Source organism: Narcine bancroftii, chromosome 5 (assembly GCF_036971445.1).
Source record: "Narcine bancroftii isolate sNarBan1 chromosome 5, sNarBan1.hap1, whole genome shotgun sequence".
Lineage (NCBI taxonomy): Eukaryota > Metazoa > Chordata > Chondrichthyes > Torpediniformes > Narcinidae > Narcine > Narcine bancroftii.
In genome coordinates, this window is record NC_091473.1 from 37079973 (window position 1) to 37103289 (window position 23317).

Here is a 23317-nt window from a genome sequence, read left to right on the forward strand (position 1 = left end):
CCAGATGGTGTTTGAAAATATGCACACTTGGTGGTCTGTTTGAAGTCAGCATTGATTAATTCTCTGAAGTATATGGGACTATGGTTCTATGCTAAACATCAATAAGGTAAAACTCTATCTGCTGCACAACACTGTCCCCTGACATTAAAAATTTATGGAGAGACTCTGGAAAAAATGAAATCTCTTTCCATATCTTGGGAGCCATTTGAATGAGTGAATGTAGTCATGTACATAAGTACAATGTACAGCTGCAAATAAAGTCTTACCTGATGCAGCTTTCAATTATGTAAAATGTAGTTACATGAAATAAGTATAATTGAAATACCATGAAGAGAAAGAAATAAATGTAAAAGAAAGACGAAATAAAAGAATAAATATCCACATGTGGCAGGTAGTGCAAAAAAAAAGAGTTCTCTTAGTAGTAAAGACAGATCTTTGGTGGTCTTGCAGTATTGTTATGGTCCAGGTGATATAGCTGTTAGATTAGAAGAAAGCTGTTCTTGATCAGAGAGGTGCTGGAAGCCAGGTTTCCATATCTCCCACTTGAAGGTTAAGGGAGAAGAGAGCATGGGCAGGGTGATTTCTCAGTGAAGACAGATGTGAACAAGATTCATCACCACCACCTCATGTATATCAGTGCAACATTTGGCTAGATGAGGAAAAGAATGCTCAAACATCACAACTTACTTCCCAGTACCATTTGGTCAAATGAGTGACAGTAATACCCGGCCTGTATTCTTAGGAGACATGGGTTACTTGCAGCTTGCCCCAAGCATCAAATAACATTTAACCCTTTGGACTCTGTGCCCCAGTTTTCTGGGTCTACCAACAGGCACGTATATTCCACATTCCCGTTTTCCGGGACTGGTTTTACGCCCAACCACTAGCTGGTTCGTACTTATGTTTGTACTGCAAAGTGTATCTTTGCAAAAGCTCATGTAAAAACAGCTGCTTCGCCAAGTTCCACAACAAGAAAAAGTACTGGAAATAAAGCTGAGAGCATTCAAAATTGTTGTTAGACTATCTACAACTCTGTAGGGCATGAACTGGATAGTCCAGATATAATGTGGTATCAGTGACTGAACAACTAACTCTGGTTTATCCATGGACCCAGTCCTGTGTATATATTATGAAAGGTTAAAAATGGCCTGAGTCCAAAGGGATACTGTCTTTCAAAGTACAGATGCACGAGTTATTCTTTTCATTCACGCAATACATACGTCTTGCCCTAACCTCAGGAAAGCATAAAAGACATAACAGAAGAGTCATGTAATCAACCTAATTTGCACATTTTAAAAGCCCTATTTCTTTTCCTCAAGTTAAAATAGCCTGTTGCAATACTGCATTTAATAAGATACTGTATCAATCCACACAAATTAAGCTCTTACAATTTTGCTGTAAACTTAACAGCTCCAAACAAGGTCAATGTAAAATGTTTTCTCCTTTACTTTAACCTCCAACAAGAAAACAACAAAAAAAGCTTTTGTGGAAAGTCACCAGCTAATTTGCAGAATTAATGAATAAAAGTAAAATTTCCAATTAACATGCCAAAATAATCTGCCCTCCACTCTTATATTTTATGTAAAAGAAGTTCACAATGTTCCCAAGCTTACTTGATACTCTATGGAAATGGATATAAAAGATACCACTATTTCGTATTACTATGGCTACAGTCGCTTGAAATCAGATCATCGACCTCCGTGCCCAAAACTGTTCTCTGTGGCTGCATAGGTGTCATCTGTGAATCTTGGCTTGTATCTTATCCAACTCAGCCCTTCAAACACAACTAAGACATAAAGATAAACACTTAGCTTGTTAGTAATAAGATATTGCTGAATGGATTTCTAGTAGATTAACGGGTGAAAAACTAGTAGAAAAAAAATAAACTTAAATAACATCAGAAAATTCAAGGGATATTTCTGTCCCAATTGTCAGAGAGTTGAGACGTCTTGCCAGATAAATAAATCAATGTAACAAAATAATATAAGATTTAAATATTGTCAAACAAAATACAGAGCTAATCACCATAATCCATTTGACTCACGACTCATCTGCCACAAAATGGAGGGAGAGAGAGAGAGAGAGAGAGAACAATAAAAGGATGATGCATGTGCCTGCTGAACCTTTAAATGACAGTAAGGTGATAACATGACCCAGTGCGTCTCTCTAAAATATGCTGCAAATACATTTTTTTTCTTTGCTGTTGGCAATGATTGAGACTGGTATATGTGAGTATTCTCTTCAGATTTGGTCAAAACACTGTGAAACTGATCGAGTGACCTTGGTAGAAGCATGGTGAAGATTCATCACCTTGACGGCAGGCCTCAAGGGTTCATTTGTGAATGGGGATTCATATAATTTGCTTCTTTAAAATCCTGAGGAGAGAATATAAAAGTCATTGTCTCTAAATTTAAGAGCGTAGTGATATTTATTTCAAAACCATGCGATTGAAAATGACCAAAACATGATGTCTATCACTAACATGTGATTTTATTTTTGTAACAATGGAAATTCAACCAGCATGAGTCGTGGAGTCTTGGAGCATTGCCTGGAAAATTACTTCATATCATTCCGCGAGGATACTTTGTGCCTAGGACAACCATGTTTTTGTACTGCTGCTGCAAGCTGGGGCTCTACTTCCTGTAACTTGACGTCTGCGCATCAGGCCACTATCTCAGAATACAATCAATTTCATACACACCCTTTAAACATTCCTCTGGCGCAGTGCCATCCCAGCAGTGCTGATGCTGTGATGTCTGATCTCAGTCCTCTGACACCCTTGGATCTCCCGTTGCTCATTGCCACCATCCCTTCCCAACCCCAACCCCAGAGCCCATGCAGCTGATTGTTCACCTGATTGAAAACTGTCCACCATCAATCCCAGAACATATTTAAGCTCCCAATATCTAAATCCTATCTCTTCCCCCAGCTTGGATTAATCCTTCTGCATGAACATTTTCATCATAAAACATTAAATCAATCATTCAAACTTTCATAGAAATGTTTTATAGCCTTGGCCAACATTCCATCATCTGACTCTCCCACCAAAATTAGACTGTTGGTCATTTATCAGGTCTTGCAAATGTATTTTGTTTGCCTGCTGCAGAACAATAGAGTAGGGCTTGGTGTGTGCTGTTATAGGTGATTAGAAAGGCTTGACACCCTGATTTGTATCTCTGCTGGCTCATTTTAGTGGAAATTAATATAGAGAAGAGGTAAAATTGATTGCTGTGCCCAATCATACACTTTATATCTTTGAACACAATGTGTCATTGAGTCATGCAGCATAGCAGCAGGCTCTTCACCCCAACTTGTCCATGCTGACCAAGATAGTCCCATATTTGCTTACATTCAGCCCACATCCCTCTAAACCTTCCCTATCTAGGTAGCTGCTTAAATGTATTTTAAACACTGCAGTTGTCCCCACCATTCTTTTTACTCACCACACTTGGTGCACAGAATCCAATGGATGAGGAAGATGTTTGGGCAGCATTGCATGGTTGGCGTAGTGTGGTGGTACACCACCGGCCTACTGCAGGGGACAACCTCTGTACCTGCAGAAGTGCACCAGGACAAGACAACACCTAGCCAGCTGTCAATCAGCCAATCTGAATGGATCAAGTCCCACCCGGTCGGCTGTCGTTCACCCTCTGGGATATAAGCTAGATCTGGCTCTTCAAAGACAGTTTCAGAGCTTGCAACAGCATTCCTCACAGCCAGCTCTGTGGAAGTTTATGTTGAATAAAGCCTGTTGAACAGACTTTATGTTTTGTATGTTTGCTTCTGTTCAATAGCACACCATTATTTATTCGACGTACAATTTTAAAGCTGCTATAGGAAAGCTCTTGTGCGCTGGGAGCCTCGAAATCGACTCATGCCACCCAGAAGCACAAACACGCTTCAAGATCTGGAAGAACACAGTCGAAGCAATCATCGAGGCACATGCCGATGACATCCTGGACTCTGACCGAAAGAGGGTCATCTTACTCCGATCAAAGCTGGGTCCCCGAGCCTTCCAGGCACTCAAGGACTGCACCAGGTACTCGGAAATTATGAACACCCCAGAGACCACGTATAAACCTCCCACAAATGTGGTCTTTGCAAGGTACCTCCTAAGTATCTGTGCCCAACTGCCCAGGGTGACGGCCGAGTCCTACCTGGGAGCCTTACGTGAGTTGGCCCAACCTTGTCTGGCTGAACCCAGGGAAAATGAAAGGGAGGTCGCGAGACTGAGCAGAGATGCCTATGTCCGAGGGCTACAGGAGACCCATTAGGCAGAATCTGCTCGAGGACAATATCTACTCCTTGGCCAAAAGAGTGGAGGTAGTCTGAACCCTGGAGGCAGCCGCCCTGCACGCTGAAGCCTTCAACTCCAGGCTTCCCTCAGGCCTCTGCGTGGTCAGCACAATCAGCTGCTGTGGCCCTAGACCAGACTGGGAATGAAAATATCATTGCTGCAGACGCCCAGCACCCATATAAATACTGTGGGACCCGGTGTGGGTCTGATCGTCAATCGCAACAAAACTGCCTGGCCAAAAACCAGTATTGTTTGAGATATGGCAAGATATGGTAGAAATGTTCTCAGGTGCATCTATTTCAATCCAAGGAGTATTGGAGGAAAGGGACATGAGCTTAGAGTGGATTGGCATGTGGAATTATGGCAATGTGGGCATTAGTGAAACTTAGTTGCAGGAGGGTCAGGACTGGCTGCTCAGTATTCCAGGCTTCCTTTGCTTTAGATGTGATAAAACGGTCTGGGGGTGATGGGGTGGGGGGTGGTGCAGATGGATGAAAAGGGAAAAGTGACATTGCTCGTCAGCGAAAATATCACAGCTGTGCTCAGGCAGGACATATTAGAGGGCTCATCTACTGAAGCTGTTTGAGTTGAGTGGTGGAATGGGAAATATATGAGCACACTCATGGGGTTGCCTTTTAGACTGCACAATAGTCAATGACAATTGGAGGAGCAAATCTGTAGAGAGATAACGGACAGCTCCAGGAAAATTGAGGTTGTGATAGAAGGAGATTTTAATGTGCCACATATTGACTGGGACTCCTATATTTTAAAAGGGCTGGATGGCTTGGAGTGTGTCATATGTGTTCAGGAAAGTTTTCTAAATCAATATATAGAGCAGTGCTTCTCAATCTTTTTCTTTACACTCAATACCACTTTAAGTATTCCCTATGCCATAGGTGCTCTGTGATTAGTAAGGGATTGCTTAAGGTGGTATGTGAGTGAAGAAAAGTTTGAATACCACTGTTTTAATTGTACCTAATTGACTCATTATGTGCAGGTTTTCATAACTCCAAAGGAAATGGGCCAATGACAATTTTTCTCAAACAAAATATTTCAGTAACAATTGGGTCTAGAGCAGTGATTTTCAACCTTCTCTTCCCACTCACATACCACCTTAAGCAATCCCTTATTAATCACAGAGCACTGATGGGATAGGGATTACTTGGAAAGAAAAATAGTGAGAATCACTGATATAGAGGTACCAACTAGAGAGAGTACAATACTGGATCCCCTATTAGGGAACGAAACAGGGCAGGTAACAGAAGTATGTGTAGGGAAACATTTTAGATCTAGTGATCATAATGCATTAGCTTCAAATTAATTATGGGGAAGGATGTGTCTTGGCCTTGGGTTGAGATCCTAAATTAGAAAAATGTCAATTTTGAAGAAATGAGAAAGGATCTTCAGTGTTTGGATTGAGATAAATTGTTTTCAGGCAAGGATGTGTGAGGTAAATGGAAGATCTTCAAAGGTGAAATTTTGAGAGTGAAAAGTTTGTATGTTCCTGACAGGATTAAAGGCAAGGTTAGCAGTCATAGGGAACCTTGGTTTTTGAGGGATATTTGGGAACTGGTTTGGAAGAAGAGAGAGGTGTATAGCAGATATAAGCAACATGAAGCAAAAGAAGTACTTGAATAGAAGAGAAAAATGCAAGAAGAATCTCAAGAAAGAAATCAGGAAAGCTAAAAGAAGTCATGGGGTTGCTTTGGCAGACAATGTGAAAGAAAGTCTTAAGGGTTTCTGCTGGTATATTAAGAGCAAAAGGATAGTAAAGGAAAAAATTGGGAATTTGTGAATGATTGGCTTTGTATAGAGCCAATAGAGATGAGGGACAGTTTAATTGTTATTTTTTTTAATCAGTATTCACTCAGAAAACATGCACAGAGTTGTGGGAAGAAAGGAGAACAAGCAGTGAGGTCATGGAACCTAGACAAATTAAAGAGGAGGAAATGCTTGCTCTCTTAAAGCGAATAAGAATGGATAAATCCGGAAGACCTGACAAGATATTCCTTCGGATCTTGAGGGATTCTAGTGTAGAAATTGCAGGGGCTCTGGCAGAAATATTTAAAATTTCCTTAGCCACAGGTGTGGTGTTGGAGGATTGGAGGATAGCTCAGGTTGTTCTGTTGTTTAATAAAGGCTTCAAAATTAACCAATAAAATTATAGGCTGGTGAGCCTGACATCGGCAGTAGGTACATTATTGGAAAGTGTTCTAAGAGATCAGATATGCAATTATTTGGATAGCTAGAAAATGATTAGAGGTAGTCAACCTGGCTTTGTGCATGGTAGGTCATGTTTAATCAATCTTACATTTTTTTGACAAAATTACCAGGAAGGTTGATGAAGGAAAGGCTGTGGATGTTGCCTACATGGACTTTAGTAAGGCCTTTGACAAGTTCCCACATGGAAGGTTAGTCACGAAGGTTCAGATGCTCGGTATTCATGATGAATTAGTGAATTGGATTCGACAATGGCTGGATGGGAGAGGCCATTGGATTATTGATGGATTATTGCTACTCAGACTGGATGCCTGTGTCTAGTGGTGTGCCTCAGGGATTGGTGCTGGGACCATTGTTCTTTGTCATCTATATGAATTATCTGGATGGTTTGCAGATGACACTAAGATTGGAGGTGCTGTGGACAGTGAATAAGGTTTTCAAAGCTTGCAGATTAATTTGGACCAGCTGGAAAAATGGACTAAAAATGGCAGATGAAATTTAATGCAGACAAGTGTGAGGTGTTGCATTTTGGAAGGACAAACCATGAAAGGACAGACATGGTAAAAGGTAGGGCACTGAGTGCAGTAGAAGAGAGGGATCTGGGAATACAGATACATAATTTCCTGAAGATGATGTCACAGGTTGGTAGGGTTGTAAAGAGATCTTTTGGCATATTGACCTTGAGTTTCGGAGCTGGTAAAATTGTATAAGGCATTGGTAAGGCCAAATTTGGAGTATTATGTGCAGTTTTGGTCACCTAACTACAGGAAAGATATCAATAAAATGGAAAGAGTGCAGAAAAGATCTACTCGGATGTTGCCTGGACTTCAGGAACTGAATTTACAAGGAAAGGTTAAACAGGTTAGGACTTTATTCCCTGGAACATAGAGTGGAGGTATTTAAAATGATGAGGGTTTAGAGTATATGTGGATAGGTTTTTTTTCCACTGAGGGTAGGAGAGGTACAAATCAGAGGACATGGGTTAAGAGTGAAAGGGAAAAAAGTTTAGGGGAACACAAGGGAGAACTTCTTCACACAGAGAGTGATGGGAGTGTGGAACGAGGTGCCAGCTGAAGTGATGAATGAGGGCTCAATTTTAAGACATTGGGTGTATTTAAGACACAGATTGATAGGTTCTTGATTAGCCAAGGCATCAAAGGTTACAGAGTGAAAGCTGGACAGTTGTGCTGTAGGGAAATGAATTAGCTCATGATTAAATGATGGAGCGGACTTGACAGCTGAAATAGCCTATTTCTGCTTCTATGTCTTATAGTCTTGTGGTCTAAGGAGTGATGTGAACAAGATTTGGCATGAGTTAGGATACATTAGTTTGCAAAGTGTGAGCAAGAATCTCCCCAATCGCACCTCCTTGCAAATCAACCTCGAACGGTATCAGATTAAACAGGTCCATATGACCATGAAGATTTCACCCATTAAGTAGAACAATCAGTCTCAGTGACAAAAAAATGTCAATGTTGGTTTAAAAGGATGCCATTGGTTCATCTTCTAAATTACCAGACAGATGCATGGTCTTAAAGGCCAGGAGCAAAGTTTATAGTGGGACCCATTCCCTTCAAAATTTAATTGAGGGGGTTTCTCTATATCCAGTGATGGACACGACATGACATAAGTCAAAGTTGGAAGTGTGATAGAGAGAGATGGTGGAGTGGTAGATATTTCAAGGTTCGGTCATTGGATAGCTAATTGCAATGGTAGAGCTGAGATAAATGTATCACAGAGAATGAAGCAAATACGAGACATCACAGAGCTGCATTCATATCTCCTTTTTTCACAAATGTTTGTTCAAACCTTAGCAATAGTCCAAAACTACACAAACTATACATAGAACTACATTTGAACATCCTATTTACATTTATGAAAAATTGCAGTAAGCAGTAAATAATACAGCTTACTATATGTTACATAGAATTACTGTACAGATGCAGTAAACTACCTCCAGTTTACATTTTCAAATTAAAATCCTGTTTTCATACCTCTTTCTGATAAAATGTATGAAAGACTGCACCAAAGCTCAGCTAAAAATCCTTTCACAGTTTTGTCATGAAGAAAAGTTGACTACCACTGAAACTGAACAAACAATGATAACAAAAGGGAATTGAAGAACTTTAGGTGAGGGTGCGCAGGAAGGAATAAATTGGGCAAGAGAACACCAAGAGGGGGCTGTCAGAAATTATGGAGCTTGTACTCCAAGAATAAAATCATGTCTACACTTATCTATTTTCTGATGGGATTTTCACAATGTTCCTGACTCATGTGAAAAATACCAGCTGATCGTCTCCACAAGACAAGCTTCCATTTTGCTACCTGCCTTACAAAACCTGAAAGCTTGCAGAGAAAACTCTTGGAAATGTGTGGAACGTTTACTTCATGCGTACTGTATATGCTTTAAAAATGCTAAACATTCCAAAAATCCTTTCTGTCATAACTTGTTAACTATATGTTTACCCTTTGCATAAGTTGTTGCTTGTTTGTGTTCCTAATCTATCCCTACCAGTAGTTCCCTCAGTGAGATAAGGCTGAGACCTGGAAAGCTGACTGCCACCCACCCATAAATTCATCTCAATTCCGTGGAGAATCCAAGATAATCTGTATCACAGAAGCTGCCATCCTGAGGGTAAGATTTTGGCTGGTATTCTCTCACAGCACCAGGCCCAAGTCTGACATATCCTCATGGTAGTAAGATGAATGAACATCTTTTGTAGCGGAAAGATACTGAGCACAGACTAAGTGGAGATGCTGGGCATTCCCTGCTTACTTCATAGGAAGTCTTTTCTGCCACCATCTCCTCCTCACAATTTAACCCCTTGTCACTAACTTTGATGAAAGCCAGCAACCTTCTGACCCTTTAATATCCATTTCTGCTTTTGTTTTCTGCAAACTTTGCACAGAAATGTTGCGTGTAAATGGATTCGCTTAGGTCTCCTGCTTTAGTTATTGCAGTAGGTGGGGGCAGTGTTTGAAGTTACCCTGATCACCCGCGTACTATTCCCAGTTAATGTTTCCTCTCAAGTCTCCCTGTGTTTAATCCTCTTCAAAAATTTGCTCACTACTTCATCTCTTTAGCAGGTGATGAAACAACAGCAGCAACTGAGGCTATGGCCTCATTATTTAATGTTCCACTGGACTTTAGGTGGTTATTGTGTTGGCTGCTTCCTGCTGAGCTCTACATCATGCCCATCATCACCCTAATAATATGAAAGCCGAAGGGATTCTTTAATTTACATTGATATTTTAAGCCCCATTGTAAACCACCTGACTCATGCAACATATCCCACAAACCCTCAGAGATCACCAAAGGATTGGCAAGTAAACCTGAGGCTACTTTGAAATCTGGTATTTGGCAGCACAAGTGTAAATGATTGGAATTAGCTCCTGACGTGTTGTAAGTGAAATTTAATTTTTTTTTAAAAAGTCCCCCTTCTGAGATTATTGAGCCTATTTCAGTGGTGTGACAGTTGTTAAGGTGGTAGACGTTTGATGACTTTTGTCTTTTCTTTCTAAACTTGAGGGATCCTCATTTCAAAATGTTAATGCGTGCTCTTTAAAAAATAGTGGGTTTTTTTTACCTACTTATCTTTCACTATTCTGCTTGATGGCTCGGTCTTGTTCTGGTCTCATCCACACCTAGAGCAGCTACCCTTTCCAAGATGATTGGATATGTTATTGAAAAAAAGTCACACCGGGTGAGTGCATTTTATATATTGTTTTAACAGGTAATTTTAAAAATAAGCGTAAGTTTACCAAAGCAAGTTGTAACTGTAGAGAGTTCCCTTAAGGATTCAAGGTCATTCTGAGGCCTGAATAACCTACGGCCAGTGAGAATGCTTAATAACCAAAGAAGTTCTCACATTAAACATAGGATTAATATTGAAGAAACAATTTTTAAAATTTATTTGTATATATGAATACTTGTCCTGCATATGCATTGTTTGTCTGTATGTGTGTTATGTTTAGTTGTATGTCTGCGTGTTTTGCACCATGGACGGGAGAACACTGTACTTGTGCAATCAGATGAAAACAAACTTGACTTGTCTTGACTACGGCAGGCATCTCAAGGACTGGAAAAGTATCACCTGTGCTTTCTGCAAAATTTTTCCCTTAAAATGTTTATCACTAGCCCCTGTGACAAATAATTTGAGGCTTCAATCGTTCTCAGAATAAAATGAAGTGTTTTCTAACTTGATCTTTTTTTAATCTGTGATTCCCTTGTCCTTATTCTTTCAAACTAGAGGAACTTATTTTATTTGTCAACACACCAAAATACTTCATAATTTTAAAGAAAATCTGATGAATTTCACTTTAATCTGCTCATTCCAGTTTAAAGACTGTGGATTTTTATCTTAAGAGAAGGTCGCTCCAATGCCACAGTTCAAACAGCAAGAAAGAATGATGATGACCTTTTATTGTTGCAAATGTTGATATTCTATAAAATAATATGATTTGGGGATAATAATTGGTGAAATCTTTGTTTAAATGGTATTTAGAGAATGTGCATTTAATTTAAAATAATCAAATAAAAATCTGCCACGTATAATTTTTGAAAAGTTTTTAAATGGCTGGCAAATGAACACAGGGAAGTGAAATTATTCAGCACATTGAATCTGTGCTGGCCATCAGCAATCCCATCAATTGCATTCCCAAATTATTTCCTGGAACCTGTTCTCTCTCGCCTTGAGGGTAAATTTGTCCAAGCAGTGGTTACCCTTGATCTGCATTTCACTGCCTGAAAGGGTGTAGAAGCTGATTCATTCATCCTTATCTGGATAGGTGATGACAAGAGAGGGGCCACAGAGCCAGAAAATGGGCAGATTGGACACCTGCAATGTCACTGTGGAGTCATTTGGGCTGAATGGCTTTCTTCCTTTCAGTAACTATTTTATGACAGCAAAATCAATTCAAGTGAATACCAGCTAATTTTCTATAATGTTTTTTTGTGGATAACTTGCAAGTGAGAGACCTTAAAATGAGGTTTTGCTAACTTATTGCTTCAGTGAGATGATCATCAACTCTATCAATGAGCCGTACTTCCCATGCCCCAAGCTTTGTATTGAATTAACTGATGTTCATTTGAGCTGCAGATAAAGGCACTACAATTAGCCTCATGGCCCACAGTTAAGGAGGGGATGGAAGATCAGCTGGATCTCTTGCTTCTGATCACTAGTCAATAACCTCTCCTTGAAGTGCATGTGTGTGTATGTCAGATAAGAATAAGATTAGGCACAGCTCAGCCCCCCACCTCAAATAGCTCGCTGTCATTCACAATCAAAGATCACATAGAAATAATGTTTAACAAGGTACAAAAGGACACTCTGGATTTTATTTTGCATTTGTAATCCAGTGCACATTTAATTACTTCAGGAGAGAGACGACAAGGTGTGGGTTTGTAACAGAATTGCAGATATGAGGAAGAATATCTCAAACAATAAAAACCAACATCATGACTTTGAACCTAAGTCACTCTTAAAGAAAATAATTCATCATTCTTGGGAAAATTCCAAAGGCTCCCATTGCTAAAAGATGTTAACTGAGTTGCACATTATCTTCAAGGGAATTTTATTTATTTTCTGAAGTGAAGGATTTCATGTGGCCAAGTTCCATCATCCAGTATCAAAAGCCAGTCAGACTAACTATCGCTACAAGATATAGAATTTTGACAGACACTGTTCATTATAACCAAATCCAAAGATTAGGTCGAATAAAATATGAAAGCTCTACTGGTAAAACAACTGATGTTCCTTAAAGACATAGAACACTACAGCACAGAACAGGCCCTTCAGCCCTTGATGTGCTGACCTATTTATTCATACCAAAAAAACCCTCCCTACCCTGTAACCCTTTTATTTTTCTTTCCTCCATGTGCCTGCCTATCAGTCTCTTAAATACCCCTAATGCTCCAGCCTCCACCACCACCCCAGGCAAGGCATTCCAGGCATCCACAACATTCTGTATTAAAAAAAACCATACCCCTGATGTCTCCCCTGAACTTTCCTCCCTTCACTTTGTACAGATGTCCAGTGGTGTTTCCTACTCCCACCCTGGGGGAAAAAAGTGCTGACTATCTACCTTATCTATGCCTCTCTTAGTCTTGTAGTCCTCAATTAAGTCACCTTGCATCCTTCTATGCTCCAAAGAGAGAAGTCCTAATTCTACTAACCTTGCCTCAAGATTTATTTTCCAATCCAGGCAGCTTCCTGGTAAACCTCCTCTTCACAAATGAACAAATAATTCATCAAACACGGAATAGGCTTGAACCTGTAAAGTGGAATAAATAAGGACAAGGAAAGGAGTAGAAAAGGATTAATAGTTTGCTTTTGAACATGATAATTGAATTGATAATATTATGTTCCACCTCTTATCGATTAACTGAAAACAAAATAGCAGAGAATTAAAAAGTAAAAACTTGCTTTGACTTCGCATTTCATTTTGCCACTGCCTGTGAATGTTACGAAAGGATTATGATATAGTGGTCAGGTGCATTTGGCCAGTGAGTTCCAAGTTCCAACACATCTGCAGGTTAATTTCATTTCAAAACGTGATGCCATTACCATTGTGATAAACTCTGACTTCAAGAGTCAAAACTGTTGTATGATCAAGTTCCTCATTTTAAGATAAGATAACAAATTAAAAAGAATAAAGTTGCATTTGGAAACAAAATAATTTTGAAAATGAATCAATATGATCAACGGATTCTTCATGTTTGATTCAGAAATTCTCGATGCTTTTCACAGGGCAGTTGAGATTGGCAAGTCATAAAAGTTAAAGATGTTGGTTCACTTAATGTTTACCTTGAATTGGTTCATAAAAATGCTGAACAAATAGGATAACCTTTGATATTGAAGGAACAGCAATGAAATAAACCTGTCACCCAAGGGTTATTAATCAAGACGTATCGTTTATTTTCTACATTACTGTGTTCATCGGGACAGTTCATGATATGGACATTATTAACTTCTTTATTATCTTTTTTGATGATTTATAAAAGGGAAGCACATAATTTAAACATTTTGTGTCATCCAGCTAATGACTCTAGGGATAGCATTAAGACAAAAACATAATTATTTTTATTTGTGTTTGATGTTTGAGATAACAATTTAACTTGTCCCAGAGCAGGTGGAACACTGGTCCTTTTCATCAGTGCAGCAAAATGGACTTTGCATCTCCCAAGATGGTGAACACACAAACAAAACTGCATGACAGGCATTTATGTCTGGAGATCCAGATCAGTACAGCAGAAGCAGGTATGACCTGTGGAAAGCTATCTCCCGGGCAAACTGGAGCTTCTGGATGAAAATGGAAACAACAAGGGACACCCGACAGGTGTGGCAGGGCTTAAATGACACAACTTGCTATAAAACCAAATCCAGTAAAGCAACAAAAAGCAAATCTTCTCTCCTAGAGCAACTCAATGCCTTCTATGGCTAATTTGATGACTGTAACAGCGAAGAACCCCTCTACACCACCACGTCCCCTAATGATCCCACCCTGTCCATATCTCAGGATGACATGCCTGCTGCCTTCAGGAGAGTGAATATGAAGAAAGCATCTGGCTCAGATGGAGTACCTTGCCAAGTATTAAAAATCTGTGCTGCCAAAATTACCAATGTATTCACGGATATCTTCAATATCTCGCTCTAGCAGAGCGTGGTACCCACCTGTTTCAAACAGGCGTCAATGATATCGGTGCCCAGTAGCACTTACATCAACAGCGATGAAGTGTTTTAAAGGCTGATGATGAATCACATCAGCTCCTGTCTGAACAGTGACATGGATACAGTTCGCCTATCGTAGTAACAGGTCTACGGCAGATGCCATCTTAGTGGCTCTACACAAAGCCCTGAAACACCTTGACAGCAAAGATGCATAAATCAGGATGCTCCTTATCGACTATAGTTCAGCATTTAACACCTTCAACCCCTCAAAATTGATTAGCAAGCTCTATGACCTGGGGTTAAACACCCCACTGTGTAATTGGATCCTGGATTTCCTCACCTCCAGACCACAATAAGCCAAGATTGGTAAGAATTTCCTCCTCCACAATCTTCATCAGTACCGGAGCACCACAGGGCTGTGATCTTAGCCCCTGCTCTACTCACTTTACACCTACAACTGTGTAGTTCAGTTTGACAATAACACCGTCTACAAATTTGTTGGTGATGCCACGGTAGTGGGTTGTATAAAGGAAGGGGATGAGTCAGTGTACAGGATGGAGATTGAAAACTTGGCTGAATGGTGCACCGACAACAACCTTGCACTCAATGTCACCAAAACTAAGGAGTTAAATATTGACTTCAGGAAAGCAAAGCCAGAGGTCGACAATCCAGTGATCATTGGGGGATCAGAGGTGGAGAGGATGATCAGATTTAAGTTCTTGGGCGACACTATCTCGGAGGATCTTTCTTGGACCCAACACACCAATGGCATCATGAAGAAAGCACGTCAGCACCTCCACTTCCTCAGAAGATTGCAAAGATTTGGTATGACACCAGAAACCCTGGCAAATTTCTACAGAGGTGTGGTGGTATGGGAACCTTATAAAGCCCTCCAAAAGCTAGTGGATACAACCCAGAACATCACAAGCAAATTCCTCCGCACTATGGAGTACATCTACGGGGAACGCTGTTGTCAGAGGGCAGCAACAATCATCAAAGACCTACACCATCCATCACATACTCTGTTCTCGCTGCTGCCATCAGGAAAGAGGTATAGGTGCCATAAGACTGCCACCAGGTTCAGGACCATTTGCTACCCCTCCACCATCAGACAATCAATGACAAACTCAATCAAATGGCATTTTTACACAGAAACCTTAGAATTATTCTGAATTTTCTTTTAGCATACTTACCTCCAGTGTGTCCCAATGTGGTCATTTACACTGGGACACTTTTAGAGCACTTTTATGCAGCCTTCCTGTGTTGCGGAGTTTATTGGAGGGGGAACGTCGTATTCATTAGGCCCGTTTCTTACAGACAGACTGTGGTCATTTTACACTGCAGTTGCTCCATAAAAATGTGTAAGAGTACGAGTGGAAAAATTACGGGATGGAATTTGCATAAAAAATTCCGTCCCAACATTTTTACACTGCCATCAGTACATAAATTTTCCTGAAATTTTCTGCTTTTCAGTAACTGTCTAACAGTGCCTAGGGACTCATTTAAGGACTCTTACTTGTGCACTTTATTGATTTTCTTTTTGTTCTCTCACAGACAGTTTGTTTACATTAGTTATTGTTTTTTTATTTGTTTATGTATTTACACTGTGTACAGGTTATTTTTGCCCTACCAATTAATGGTCATTCAGTCGCGTCCACAAGAATCTCAGGGTGGTATGTGATGTCATCTATGTACTCTGACAATAAATCTGAAATCTGACTGCAGGGCACTGTCTGGGAGAAGTCATGAATGTTTAGCAAAAAAAAAGTTAGTCAGAAAGATGATCCTTTAAGGCACTTCCTACAAGTTCAGCCCATAGCAATATAGTACTAGTCCATGGAAGTCACCAGCTTTCCTCTTTGATCGTAGGTGTTCTAAGGACAAATGGGCATAGAGCTAAGGATGATATGGTCACAGGCAATGGGTGGGATCACTAGCTGCATAGCTTGCTGCAGTGTATGTCTCAGCACCTCTCAGACATATGCACCTGAACAACACCAGAAAACCATGAAATGCAATTGAGAAATGAGTGAAACACAAAAGTCTACAGACGTTGTGATTGTGGTAAAAACACACAGAAATGCTGGAGGAACTCAGCCAGTCTTGCAGCATCCGTGGGGGGGGGGGGGGGGGGTAAAGATATATTACCGACATTTTGGCCCTGAGCTCTCTTTCAAGGTACAGTATATGCAAAAAATAAAGGCTGGAGACTGGAGAGAGAAAGGGGGTAGGATAGGACGTGGAGGAGTCCAGACCAACATACAAAAGGTGTCACTTGGATAAGAGGAAAGGAAAAAATTGATTTTGGCTCAGTGAAAGGGACAGAGATAAAATGGAAGAGTGAGAGAGGGAGAAAGACTTGGGGAAAGATAGCAGGGGGTGTTTAATGGAAACTGGGGAAGTCGATATTAATGCCATCGGGTTGGAGGGTGCCCAGATGGAAGACAGGAATGGTGACTCTCAAAACCCTTTGCTCTAATGCTGGCCTCCACACTCATTCCAACACCTGTTGCATGACCTGCTAAGTTAAGGGGCTGATGTACTGTGGTACATGTAACTAAATCTATTTGAATGGCATCACTGACCTTCATTAAAAAAAGAACCAAATGTATCTGTACTTTATTTTACATGCTATGGTGAATTTAAATAATTTAATAATTTTTACATTTTCCTTTTTATCTCCAGCTGGCAAGAGAAATCAGAATCCCTCCCTCTGCCCCCAAACTTCTTACTTCTCTACATGAATGCAGATCCTTGGACCGTGTGGGTTGAGAATTTTGGAGCACGGATATATTCGGAGCATTGCTTATTCCCACACTGTATCTACACTATATCCACACCGATGCTCTACAAATGAAAGCACATGAGAATGGAATCTTCAGTTTAAAAGCTTGCAGACCTGCCTGCATCAACCAGCTGTTAAACATTAACAGAGTGGATTCTCAGAACACAGTCTAAAGTGCACAATATTTTACATCCATTAGGGCAGCCCAGACCTATTCACATTGGGAAATCTCAGGGCCCATTCAAATGAACATGAGGAAATATCTTCTGAGGGAAGAATACAGGAACCTTTTCATTAGACTTCATTTAGTTAATTTAAATCTACTTAGAACCATAGAAAATTACAGCACAGAGAATAGGACCTACAGCCCTTCTAATCTGTGCCAAAATGTTATTCTGCTGAGTCCCACTGACCTTCCCTCAGTCCACAGCCCTCCATACCTCTACCATCCATGTACCTGTCCAAATTTTCTTAACTATGAAAAGTGAGCCCGCATTTCCCACATCAGCTGGCAGCTTGTTCTACACATCCCATTACTCTCTGTGTGAAGAAGTTCACCCTAATTTTTAAACTAATGGAATAGATTTAAATAAGCATTCTCACGTTTTTAAAAAAAACTTTAATATTTCTAATTTACGAATTTGGGTTCAGTGTTGGGGTCTTTTCCTTTTATGTTGTATATTAATTATTTAGAATATGGAATGAATGTCTGTGGCCAAGTTTATAGATGGCACAAAGATAGATGGAGGAGAAGGTAGTGTAAGAAATATGGAGGCTGCAGAAGGACTTAGACAGATTAGGAAAATGGGGAGAGAAGTGGTAAATAAAATATAATGTCAGTAAGTGTATGGTTGTGCACTTTGGTAGAAAAAATAAGCAGACTATTTTTTTAAATGGGGAGAAAATTGAAAATAACTAGATGCACAGCAACCAAGGACCCCTCATGCAGGATAACCTGAAGGTAAACTTGCAGATTTTACATGGCATTTGATGAGGTCCCCCACGATCGATTCATCCAGAAACTTATGAGTCACGGAATCAGTGGATAATTGGCTGTATGGATAAAAAATTGGTTTGTAGTAAGAAACCAGAGAGTAGTAATGGAAGGGAAGTATTCTGCCTGAAGGCCGGTGACTTGTGGAGTGCTGCAAGGTTCTGTTCTGGGACCCCCTGCTCTTTGCAATTTTTATAAATGACTGGATGAAGAGGAAGAAGGATTAATCAGTACGTTTGCAGATGACACCAAGGTTGGAGGAGTTGTGGATAGAGCTGAAGGCTGTTGAAGGTTACAAGATGATATAGACAGGATGCAGAGTTGGGCAAAAAAAGTGGCAGATGGATTTCAATCTGAATATGTGTAAGGTAATGCATTTTGGAAGGAGAAACCAGAAGCTGAGTACAGGGTTAATGTTTGGTTACTTAAGAGTGTGGATAAACAGAGGGACCTTGGGGTTCAAATCCATACATCCCTCAAGGTCACAGCACAGGTTGATAGATTAGTTAAGAAGGCCTATGGGATGCTGGGGTTCATTAATAAGGGGATTGAGTTCAGGAGCAGAGAGGTCATGTTGCAACTTTACAAATCTCTGGTGAGACCAAATCTATAGTATTATTTTCAGTTCTGGTCACCTCATTACAGGAAGGATGTGAAGCTATGGAGAGGATGCAGAGGAGATTTACCAAGATGTTGCCTGGATTGGAAACAAGTCTTATGAGGCAAGATTAGCAGAGGTGGGACTTTTCTCTTTGGAGCGTAGAAGAATGAGAGGAGACTTGATAGAGGTCTGCAAGATTATGAGAGGCATTGATAGTGCGGACAGCCAGTTCCTGTTTCCCAGGGCAGGAATAGCAAATGCCAGAGAACAGGAGTATAAAGTGAAGAGAGGGAAGTTCAGGGGAGACATCAGGGGTAAGTTTTTTACACAGAGAGTTGTGGCTGCCTGGAATGCCTTGCTGGGGATGCTGGTTGTAATGATATGGTTGTATGTACAGGCTGGCCCACCCTCCAGATGACATCCTCTCCTTGACTCCTCCCTGGATCCTTCCCATGTGACCCAGGCCATAAAGGTCGAGTCACATCTTCCTCTCCTCATTTCCCTAGCCTTAACCCTGGCCAGCAATCTCTAGTGTAATAAAGCCTATCGTTCCCCTTAGTCTTTGTCTGTGTATTATTGGGGCAACTGGTAGCACCCAACAGTGGTGGAGGCTGAAATATTGGGGGCATTTAAGAGACTCTAAGACAGACACATGGATGAAAGAAAAATAGAGGGTTTTGAGTAGGGAAGGTTTAGTTGTTTTAGGAAGGAATATGTGAATCGGCACAATATTGAGGGCAGAAGGTCTAAGATGGTGGTAAAGAAGGTGAATGCAATGCTGGTATTAATTTCAAGAGGAATAGATTATAAGAGCAGGGATATGATGTTGACAAGGATGGGCAAACTTTTTTTAAAACTCACGTTCCACCTTAAGTACTCCCTATGCCATAAGTGCTCTGTAATTGGTAAGGGATTTCTTAAGGTGGTATGTGGGTGGGAAGGGAAGGTTGAGAACCACTGCTCTAGATCCAATTGTTAATGAAATATTTTGCTTGAGATAAATTGTCATTGGCCCATTTCCTTTGAAGTTACAAAACCATGCACATAATGAGTCAATTAAGTACAATTAAAACAGTGGTTTTCAAACTTTTTCTTTCCACTCACATACCCACCTTAAGCAGTCCCATACTAATCACAGAACACCTATGGCATAAGTAGTACTTAAGATAGAATGTAGGTTCTAAAAAAATGGTTACCTCCCTGCTCTATAAGGCATTGGTGAGTCCTCACTTGGAGTATTGTGAGCAGTTTTGCGCTCTTAATTTAACAATGGATGTGCTGATGTTGTAGAGGGTTCAAAGGAGGTTCACTAGAATGATTCCAGGAATGAAAGGGTAATCATACAACGAACATCTGACAGCTCTTGGCCTGTATTAGTTGGAATTTAGGAGAATGAGAGGGGATCTCATTCACACTACTGTTCACACTACTGACCCACTCCAACAGTAATGAAGGATGAGAGCTAACTTAATGTAGGGACATAAGATTACAAGGAGCATAGATATCATGGATCTTTTTTTCCCAGGGCTTCAATTGTTTAAGGATTAGTGGATAAAAGTTTAAGGGAGATGGAAGAAGAATTTTTTTTTACACAGAGAGCAGTGTGCGTTATCTGGAGGATTATCCAACCGATTGGACAAGAAACTGGTTCAAACAAAGACATTTCTATGTGCTTGCTCCTGGAGGTTCATCTGACCAACCAGGCAGGAGGTAGGTCAAAATTCATATCCCCATATCAATCAAGGTCGGATCTACCATAAGAAAAGACGCTTTCCCATTGGTTCCCATCCTCATTCAAGGTCACATGGGCTGACCTGGGCCTGCCTCCCCCACCTGGATGCAGGATAAAATCATGACCAAGTTCTCTCTTTTACTGCTTGGAGAAAACACTAAACTCTACTCCAGGTTGCAAGCCATGGGCAACAATGGAGCACCAAGTGCAAGGTGTCAGCCGGTAAAGGGTGGGTGGCTGTTGTTGTACTTAACCGAGAGAGACTGCAACATCACACTCATTGTTAATGGTTAATTTTTACTTTTAGCTAATCAGTGTGGCAAGCCTAATTATGAGAGAGGGGTAGCAGGTATCTGTTACACTCGGAGTTGCGATTATCAGCAATTTGTTGGGAGCTGCAATTATTAGTGATTAACCAGCGTATGATTTGTGTCTAATTGCTTTGTCTGTGCGTGTGAATGTGTTCCCTGTTGCTAATTTCCCCCACATGTAAATAAAGTCCTTTTCAAGGACTTGTTGTTTCTTGGACCTTTCGAACTTGTTCTCATTATCATAATGGGAGCCTGGAATGCATTGACAGGGATGCTGGTGGAGGCTGGTACAAAAGAGATTTTGAAAAGACTCTGAGATAGATGTATGGATGTAAGAAAAGGAGGTCACAGGAGTGAGGTCGGGAAGGGTTATATTGTTGTAGAGTAGGTTTTCAGAGGTTGGCCCAACATCATGGGGCAAAGAACCTCAAGGGTGCTGTGCTGTTCTATGTGCTGAAAACTCAAAAAAAGACAATGTAAAGACTTAATTAACTAAAACATAAGACTGACTTGCAACTTACTTTGGAGCTGTTCATTTTCACTGAAATAAATAGCAGCACTCCAACTGGTGGAGATTCTGTACCAATGGGTATCATGATCTCTTGCACAAAGCTCTGTTGTAAAGCCTTCACTTTTATTTTGAAGTTGTACATGAAGAGCAACTGCACAGGTTAAAGGCAAAAAAAAATAAAGGTCATTTAGATGGGAGCAACACCCAAAAAGCTAGAGGAACTCAGTGTGGCAGGCACCATCCATGAAAGCCAATGGATAGTTGAGGTTTCATCAAGAATAGCAAGAAAGTGGCAGAAACTCAAATAAAAGTTTGGAGGAAGGGGAGGAGCTTGGGCTGATGGGTGACAGGTGAATATAGGTTTTTAATTAATTACCGGTGCTCCCCAACTTATGATCGTAATTAGGACCAAAGGATAGGCTGTACTCAAAATTGACACAAATCGGAAGTTCACCCATGCGTGTGGAGTACCAAGGTCTTAAAGCAAACTTTTTAATCAAATCTTTTTTTCATCGTAGATTTGACGATAACGACTTAAAGCTTCCCAAATTTGTCGATGAACCTTGATGAATCTTTCCACATTCTGGTCTATGCTTACCTTGTTAGTCAGCATCCCAGGGTCTGTAGGCTGGGCGCGGCTATCTTGATTCCTGTGCGCATGTGTGAGTCTTCAGTTGGCACATGTGTCAGTCCTCGGTTGGCACATGAGTAGTGGGTTCACATATTGGAGTTTGGAAAGTATGCACAAGATTTAAGCCTCCTAACGGTATTGAATTTGCGCCCTTAACTCTCACGCATGTGCCAACTGAACTCCAATACGCGAACCCACCGTGCATGCACCAACTGAAGACTTGCACGTGCTCAGGAATCAAGATGGCCGTGCCCAGACTACTGACTCCAGGACACTGACTAACAAGGTAAGTACACACAATTTGGCTTTTACATACCCTGTATCCCTGTTATAGTTTGTAAAGTGCAACATAATCTGTGTACATTTTATACTTTTCTTTATAGTTTTTTAAAATTTCAGTCGCATATGCGGATAGATGTAAGTCACGTCAGTCGCAAGTTGGGGAATGCCTGTATTGCTAGTTCTCACATTGCCAAATGGATCAATTCAATATAGATTAAAAAAAAGCAAAGTCAACCTAAATCAATCATTTAATTAAAAATAATCTAAGTTATTTTCAAGAAGGCATTCTCATTTTCACTGTCGCTGTCAATTCCAGTGTACCATGGCACTGAATTAGAATTATTTTTTCTTCATTAGCTAGTTTCCTCTGAAGGTTATGAAGTTTAATTTGCCTGATTGATCTGTTAGGCTGTCATTCAATGCTCAGTCAATGGCTTTTAAGATCTGAGATTGCGCCAGCAATATAATGTTAGAATGTATTTATGTTTTGCACCAATGTTTGACAGCTGATATGTTCACTTTGAAAGATAACATTGCCTCAGCAGGAACAATTAAATAGAATTTACCAACAGAGATCATCATAATAAGTGCTGAAAACTCTGATACCTACCAGTTCCACATCACTCTAGTACACTCATACAGCCACAGATGGCATGAGAATTTATGACCAAGTTGTAAAAATCTTAGACCTATTTGTAGACAGGCCAATAAGCAAAACCATTTCCAACGCTTTCCAGCTCAGTTTGTTTGCATAATCATTTTGGTTTAAGATCGATTTTTGTTTTGCATTGTAAAGCTGTTTGGCTTTCAAATACAATAAATGGAAATACATATAAGGAAATTTATAAGCGACTTAGATCTTTTGACCAAAGATGGGTCATACCAAATACTTTGCATACCATAAATCAATCACCAAATTTACTAAAACAAGGTCATTTGGATAGTAAAGGAATCATACACCTTGTTCATGTTTATTCTCATTAAAAAAACTCTGCTCTTTGTAGTTCAAGGAAAAAAAAACACTTAAATCTGTAACTATGAATTGACAATCAATTTACAAAAAAAAATTTGTTGCCTGTTTTTGAAAGACATGATTTATTCTTGCAAAATGTTTTTTTGTTTCTTGCTTCTTATCTTTGACTAGCTTGTTGCATTTGGTCAGTGGTGTTTTACTTTGCCTCCTACTGTTGCGGATCTTCAGTGTGCCCTTTGTCCTCCTCCCCTATCACCTCTCACTAGTTCTTTCCCCCTGACCACCAACAGCTCTGCCAGAATGTTTTCTC